We start from the raw sequence: 8,318 nt of genomic DNA on the forward strand, positions 1-8,318 counted from the left end.
TGTTGCAGCACCCTGAGCTGACCAAAGCAGGGGTCAATAACAGCAAATCAAATAGACCTTGAGGACAAAGTGTTGTAGGAGCCTCAGCCTGAGCCCACATGGTTCTAAAGGCATAGGAATACTCTTAGAGGGAACAGAGGTGTTAGCCAGGTGCTGCTTTCAAGGGTGAAAGTTGCAGGAGAGACAACATATATTCTCTCCAACTGTTGCCCTGTCTGCACATTATCCAGCCTCTCCCTCAAGAAGGGCCTTGTTGCCAAGGCTCTTGCAACTATTCTAGTGTGAATGCCAACATTTTGTCCCCAGCAGGGAAGGAAAACCCAAGGTAGATAACCTGTATGATATAAAAAAAGATTTCAAGCCCCAGGCAAGCCCTTCCATCTAGGTATTACTGGGGCCTCACTTTTTGGTGGTGGCAAACCCACAGAACACTGCAGATGTGTTGTGCCCTGAAGCTCATCTTTTTTTCTCTGCAATCAACTGATGTACCTTGCTTATTTCTGCTATTTTCTCAGTCTCTAAAATATTGGGCCTTCTTCAGGTGATTTTCAATGGTTGCATACATTTAGTTCTTCCTTTATTCACTTCCCTGTAAATCCTTTCTTTTTTTAAAAAAATTATCCTTTTTATAGGTGCATGATAACTGTATGTAATAATAGGATTCATTATGCAATATTCATATATGCATATATCATAATCTGATCAATCTCATCCTCAGTACTTTCCCTTGCCCTCCCCTCTTTCTTCACCTGATCTGCTCCCTCTATTCCCCTGATCTTCTTTCCATTGTCATTAGTAGTTGTAGTGGTGGCAGTAGTAGTAGTACATTATAATAATGTATATAAACTAGATTCATCATGGTATATTCATACATGGACATAGCATATATGGTAGACTTTGTTCCCCAATACTTTCTCATGCCCTCTTCTTCTCCCTATTTCTCTGTCATTTTCCTCTATTCTGTTGGTCTCCCTTTTATTTCCCTGTGATTCCTTTTATTATTCCTTTTTTTTCAAATTCTTCCTTTTTGAATCCATTTCTTTCTTTGCACTCCTATTATGTGTCCCACCTCAACTTTCAATTAGACTTCTGCAGTCATCTTTCAATTCATCTCAGTACATCCTAAGTATTGCTTAAAGCAGACAAACTTTTTCATAATGTATGGTTTAATCGGCTTATTCCCCTGGTCCACAAATTGCAATGCCCCACACCATCTACCACATCCCTTCTAAATGCCTCAGTGCGTGTGTCCAGTTCTCCTATCCATTGTATCTAGCACTCTTCCTAACCTGATTTATGCTGCTTCTCAGTCTGGTTTGGTTTCTCTGGGTTCAGAGATAGTAATTACATCAGCTTTCCCCATGATGAAACAAAGAGCTGTATATTAATTTATTCTGCATTTAGTTCACCTTTCTCCTTCAAGAACTGTGCAGAACTCAGGTCATGATTTCAAGCCTCAGGCAAGCCCTATGGACACAGACCTCCCCATTTCTGGAATGAACCTAGCTGGGTTCTGCACTTCCTCAGTATGTCTGTCGCATACTAACTCTCTGGAAAGTCAGAAGAAATGACCCCTGATTGTGAAAGAGTGGACAGGTCTCTCCCTGCCTGGTACTACAGTCTTGTGGATCTGCCTATAGAAATGCGGCACACACTTAAGGTTATCAAAACAGCTGTGAGTTTTAGTGCATGGGGTACAGTGGCAGAAGAATGTGACAGCCTGGCAATGAGGACATGGGGTGGTGAAGAAAGGTTGGGTATGTGATGGTGGCCAACAGCAAAAGTACTTGCCACTTTCTAGGGGCTGCAACTACTGGCAGAAACAAAAAGTGGTGGCCTAGGGCAGAGACATGCAGCACACCATAGGTGCTGCACTCCCTGGTAGTGTCATGCACTCTGTTCTGCTCCACCTCACTCAGTGCAGAAGCCAGAAGGAGAGGAGGAGTTCAGGTATCTTCATCTCATAGATATTTATCCCACTACATAGGTTGCTCAGCTGGTTCATTTAAAAGGTGTTCCCTTTTAAATATTTAATTAAGATATTTCTTATTATCTCTAGGTAGGAAGCCTATCCCTAGCTGTAAGTTGAGGTATGCTCTCTATAAACAGGCTGCCCACTACTCTTCTCCACTGGCAAATTGAGAGAATAGAGCACTTCTTGCTCAACATGTGTTTTTGCAACTCCTGAACCAGCTTAATTCTTTCTCTCTCTTCTACTGCTTTTTCTGAACTAAGCTTGTCAGCTTTGCCTCTCTTTTCTCCATGTCTTATCCCTCTCCCCAGACCTGCCCTGATGCTGCAGATACTGCCCTTTGTGTAACAAATTCTTTTCTGTTTTTTGTTTCTAGTAACCAAAATTTTCAAATCCCTACAATGCTCTGATAGCTCAGTATTCTGAATCAGTTCATTCTCTCTCTCATCCACCTCTCCATTATGCAATTCTCTCACTGCTTTGATTCCAAACTGTGGAGTTGAAACCTGCAGCCTCCCTCACTTCCACCATCTTGATCCAGTCCTGTAGAGAGTTTTGAAAGGATTCTCTAAGGGCTGCATCTTCAAAGAAATTTGAGACTCATTTGCCTGCATGCACACATTGTTTCCATTAAAACTTATCTGTTAAATATTGATCATTTCCAAGTCTTGATTTGTGAAAGCAACCAGGGAGCTTGGATGCCTGAAACATGAACTACCTGCTGGACATGTGAACCAGAAGCACGTGGAGGGAGTAGGACATCAGTGGTTGGAAGTCAGGCAGCTAGAAAATAACTGAACTATAGAAGGGTTTCATATAACATTGAAATCAGAGATTTTCTTCTATGTGGGCTGGAAAATGTTAAGCCAAGAGAATGTTACTAGAGAATTACCAGAATAAAGGTAAGAAATGAATTTTTAAAAACCATTTAGCTATGAAGAATTTGTGAGAGAGTTAAGTGAGCATAAGGCACAATGTATTTACATTGAATAAATAATATTTTGGTTACAATTTAAATCCTAAAAGCCCTCTTCAAAGGCCCATATATTAAAAACTTGGTCCCCAAGTTGGCATATTTGAAAGGTGGTGGAATGTGGAAGTAATGGGGCCTTTTGAGAGGTCTTTAAATATTTGGAGTGTGCCCTAAAAAGGATTATAGGACCCTGGTCTCCTCCTCTTTCGTGTTCTGCTTTTATTTCCAGGTCATGAGGTGACCTGTTTTGTTCCACCACCTACTCCCATCAGTATGTGCTAACTCATCACAGTCCAAAACAATGACATCTATGGGTCAGGCATCTATGAAACTGTGAGCCAAAAAAAAAACCCTGTTTTACTCTTTTGGTACAGGAAATTGAACCCAGGGATGCTTAATCACTGAGCCACACCCCCCAGCCTTTTTAAAATTTTGAGACAGATCTCGCCTAGTTGCTTAAGTCCTTGTTAAGTTGTCATGTTAAGTTATGTTCCTCCTGCCTAGGCCTCCCAAATTGCTGGATTACAGACATGCACCACTGCACCTATTTAGCCCTTGGCCAGTATAGGCTTCATAAATGAAGGTTCACAGCGTGAGAAACCTCTAGGGAGTTTTGAATTAAAGAGACGGACTCTAATTACCTTTAAACCAGCTCCAGGAAGGCTTCTCCTAGCTCCAGCCTCCAGCCACCTATTATGGTAGCAAGGTTTACTGAAGAGGCTAGCAAGAGAGAGAGAACACGCCAGGGAGTGGACTTTTATTGGGGAACAAAAAATTCTGGGGAAAATCCCATCCAATGAAGATTAAGGGAGGCAGTGTCCCAAGGTCAAGGGCAATGACTGGGTCTTCTGGGTAGTGACCAGACACGCCTTCACACGGACAAGCCCTCGGACCTGAGAAGGATGGGGAAAGCTCTGGACACAAGATGTGCCTAAGCGCCTCTCACCCAGCCAGCGAGGTAACTCAAATCACATGCGAGGATGGCCTCTCACACATCTGACCAAAAGAAACTTTTGATCATGATAAATTGTACTACCTTGAGTATTTGTTTAGTAACATAAAGCTAACACAAGGACTGTGCGTAAAATGTCTTTTACCTGTCCCTATCATCCTTTATTTTTTTCTCAATGTTTTTCTTGAGTCAATGATTTTCAGGATGACTTCCAGAGCCAAAAGACCCCTGCAGTTTGCCTTTCGGTCATGGAATGGGCATGGATGATACAGACTTTTCACCTGAATCAGTTAGAAAAATTCCATGTTTATTTCCTTTTATATTTTTTTTGGCTTTGCAGAGTTTTTTTCAAGCTAAAAAAACAGTCAGACACAACCACTGGCTCTAGATGGTCCCATTCTATTTCATTCTTCCAGTTACACAAGTGATACTGAGGATCAAAAATTTGTGTTTGTGCTACAGAGAAAGATTTCTGATTCTTCAGTTCTTCTTAGGAAATTATTTTATGAAGGAATGAGATGATGGTTTGAACATGGAGAGAGGGGTTGAAAAATGATCGGTTCTTTCCCATCATGGTGAATCTGTTCCTCAGAGATGACTTACAAAATTGCTTTTCTTCCTGCCCAACTAACCTTTTTTTGATTTTACACTGATAGAGAGCAAATGAATGCATTCTTCCAAGGAGTCAGGTGGGAGTTTCCAGACATGAAGACCACTCTTCAGCAGCTGCTCCCAGGAAACAGCTTATTGCTTTTGTGTCTGTCAGTGATCCATTCCTTGAGTACCAATTATTATCTATTTTTGTTTGTGACACTGCACTAAAGGCATAAGGGATTAATGGATGAGGCACACATCTGTGCAGTTCATTTGTGAGTTTTGCTGCCTGTGGGCAACTTCATATCAGTTTCAGGGATCAATAATGAGATGTACTCAATTATCAGAATGTACTTTTTAAATCAATCAACTTTCAAGTAGTGCACATTTGGGAGGAAAGTCTTCACCATGACATCATGGGTTCCCCTTCACAAGAAAAAGAATACTGGAACTCAATATACAAAATGGATATTTAAAATAAACACACATATCTTGTAGTATAAAAGATATGCCTGCTATTTAAAAAAAAATTTGACGTAGAGGTGAAAATTTTCAACATAGGTTAGGTGCAAGTTATATAGTTTATCTACCAGAAGATTATTTATGTTATAATTAACATAATCAATAGTGTATAACATAATTAATATAATTCAATATTGCTTGTGACTTCTTTCAACATAGAAGCATGGAAATTTGTACAGAAAATAAACAAACAAGCAGTATTGAAAATTATAACCATAACCATAAAAACTCACATTTATTGAGCTCTAGTTATGTATGTGTGTGTGTGTGTGTGTGCGCGCGCGCACGCTTTGTTTTTTGTTTTTGTACCTGAGACTGAACCCAGGGGAGCTTAACCACTGCTACATCATCAGCCCTTTTAAAATATTTTATTTAGAGACCGGGTCTTGCTAAGTCTAAAGCTTAGGTCCTTGGTAAGATGCTAAAGGTGGTTTTGAACTCCCAATCCTCCTTGTCTCAGCTTCCTGTGCCACTGGGATTACAGTCATATGTCATCATGCCCAGCCAGAGTGGCTTTTGAATAGCCAAATATACACAGCAAAATAACTATGTGCAAGAGCAACTGGTAAGTAGTGGTATACAGGCATGAGATAGGGATATGAATAGCAAGCAAGAGACATATAAGTCAAAAGATGGCTCTGAGGTTTAACATAGGGAACTAGAGGGTGATCCAGCAGCTGCAGCAAGGTACAAAGCAAAAAGAAGTGATTTGGAAAATTAGGTTTGTGTCACACAGATGTCTGAGCTGATGCCAACTTTGGGGAGATGACATGAAACATTTCTAAGTTTGTCTTTTTAAGGGGAAGCAGTTCATTTTCTAATTGGCCAAATCAAATTCCATTCTTAAGAATTTTAATGGAAACAAATTTTCATTCTCACTTAATACAGCATGGCCTATGGAACATATTGAATAAATTTGCTAACATGTTCAATTTATATTTAATTTGCAGTATCTCATTCACTACAAGTCCCTGAAGACTTCTCAGTTCTTTATTAAATTATATCTGCATAACTGAGTCAATAATTTAAATGTGCTTTTAATTTAAGGTCTTATCTGTAATGATTCTTTTGTCTTACATTATTGCTTTTTATGGCAATAATGGCCTATGGCATTTTGTACCACTAACTTTTTACTTCTCATTACTCTATATCCAAACTTAATTCAAGAAAATCTAGCTAGAATTAACTTCTGGATCAGCACATTTTATTTTGAGGAGGTGAGGAATATGTCAAAAAAGAGTTTCTCTACAAGGGAGAAATAAAGGTAAGATTGACCAAGACATGACTGCAGCCCAGTTCTCAAGGTCACTTCTAAGCCTTGTTCTCTCTGTGAATCTAACTCCTAAGTATTTTTCTGTCATTTACCAAGGAAAATTCAACCTTCACCTTTTGATATGACCTTCAGTCCATGAGTAGTGAGTGATTTTGGTGAAATTCCTAATATTTTTTCTCTGTCCAGCTTTCTACAAACATTTGCTTTCTTCCTTGGGGAAAGGAAACGTGAAAGATCAAGATCCATTTCCCTTTGTCTTCCTTCCTGCAGAGATTTCTGATGGCGCACATTGCCCGATGGGGGAAAGCAGGGAGTAAATAAACTCTCCCTCAATTTCATTTTGTGAATTAATAAAAGTTACTAATTCTCAGGGAAGTTTAACCAAATTATTTCATAATTTCAAAAAAATGAAAACAATACGGATGTTAATCAACAGGTGAATGAATTAAGAAACTGAGATATCCACACAATGAAACTTAGATTTCAACACAATATTTTTTTCATTGATGAAAAGAATAAACTATTGATTCATGCAACATAGATGGAACAAAATCCAGATACTGAATGTGACCTATTCCATGATTCCACTTGTACACATTCTGAACATGGAAATACTACAGTGATTATCAGGACTTGGGACCTGGGGTGGGCGTAATGACAGAAGCAAAGCCCAGTGGAAGTTTATAGTAATGGAACCATTACATACCATGACTTGGTAGTAGATACATTGTCCTGTGCCTTTGTTAAAATCCACATAAAATGCACAGCCAATCTATGTTAACTCTTAAATGTTCCATGTTAATTCTAAATAAAGATTCATGTGATGCAGGAATGACCAAAAAGGCATATAAACAATAACAAATGAACCTAATCCTATCACTGATAAACCACAGAACTACACAGGTGGGGAAGAAAGGAATCAACCTAAGTAACTTAATTTTTTTTTGACTGGCTAGTATAAGACCCAAGATAAAAGGAAATGAGAATAAATATTGATATTGCTGGTTCTTTTCAATATATGTAGTTGCTTTATACAAAGAGTACAGAACTTTGTCAGAAAGAGGAAAAGTGAGCATTCTATGTAACAATACAGAAACATAAAAATGGTCAGGTAAAATGTGTAAATCTTTTTACAAATAGTAGAGCAAGCATATATTTTTGGAAAACTTCAAATGATTTTATTTATTGCTCTGAATAGAATTGTCTCCCATTTTAAGAAGACATCGAAATGAGGATATACCTTTGAATTCAATGAGGATACACTTTTGAATTTGAACTTCTTCTTTTTTTTTTTTTTTTGACAAGAGAATTTGATTTCTATAAGGAGTCATCCCAGATACTGCTGTCTGTTGAAGAGAGGTCGATCTACAGCTGTGCTACCCACAGGCCACCTGTGGCCATTTAAATTTAGCTTAGTTAAAAGTCAGCAAAATAAATATCTAAGTTGAGTTTTGTCATTCACATTTCAAATGCTCAATAGCCACTTGTAGCTAGAAGCTACCATGTTGAACAACGCTCTCAGGAAATTTCCATGATGGCAGAAATGCATATTGCAGTCATTAGTGAAGATTATTTTCTAGATTTACTTAATGCTATCTGTCCTATACTTATGCTAAAACCTACTGAGGTAAATATAGTATATAAATCATAAATATTGCTTTTATAAAGGAGTTGGTAGGTGAAATTAATATATACCATATAACATGAAAAATACCTTCATGTATATTTTATTCATATAAAATAAACATTTATTGCCTCTAAATTGCACATGATTGGTGTTTACACATTACTTCGTGTTTCACTTAAGAGTTATGTAATGTTTGTAAAGCAGGAGGGGAGTGCTTTAAAATGCAAATAAATAAAGAACTGGGCCAAAACCAGAATATAAAAAAAAAACCATAAAATGTAAATAACAAACATTGAAGAGGAAAACTTTTACTCACAAATAAAACTACCACATGATGGTCAGCTAATAAACTCATTAATCTCCAGACATTTTATCTCCAAAATTTTCTTTGCAGAGTAAAAATGA

Source organism: Urocitellus parryii (assembly GCF_045843805.1).
Source record: "Urocitellus parryii isolate mUroPar1 chromosome 13 unlocalized genomic scaffold, mUroPar1.hap1 SUPER_13_unloc_12, whole genome shotgun sequence".
In the NCBI taxonomy this organism is placed as follows: Eukaryota; Metazoa; Chordata; class Mammalia; order Rodentia; family Sciuridae; genus Urocitellus; species Urocitellus parryii.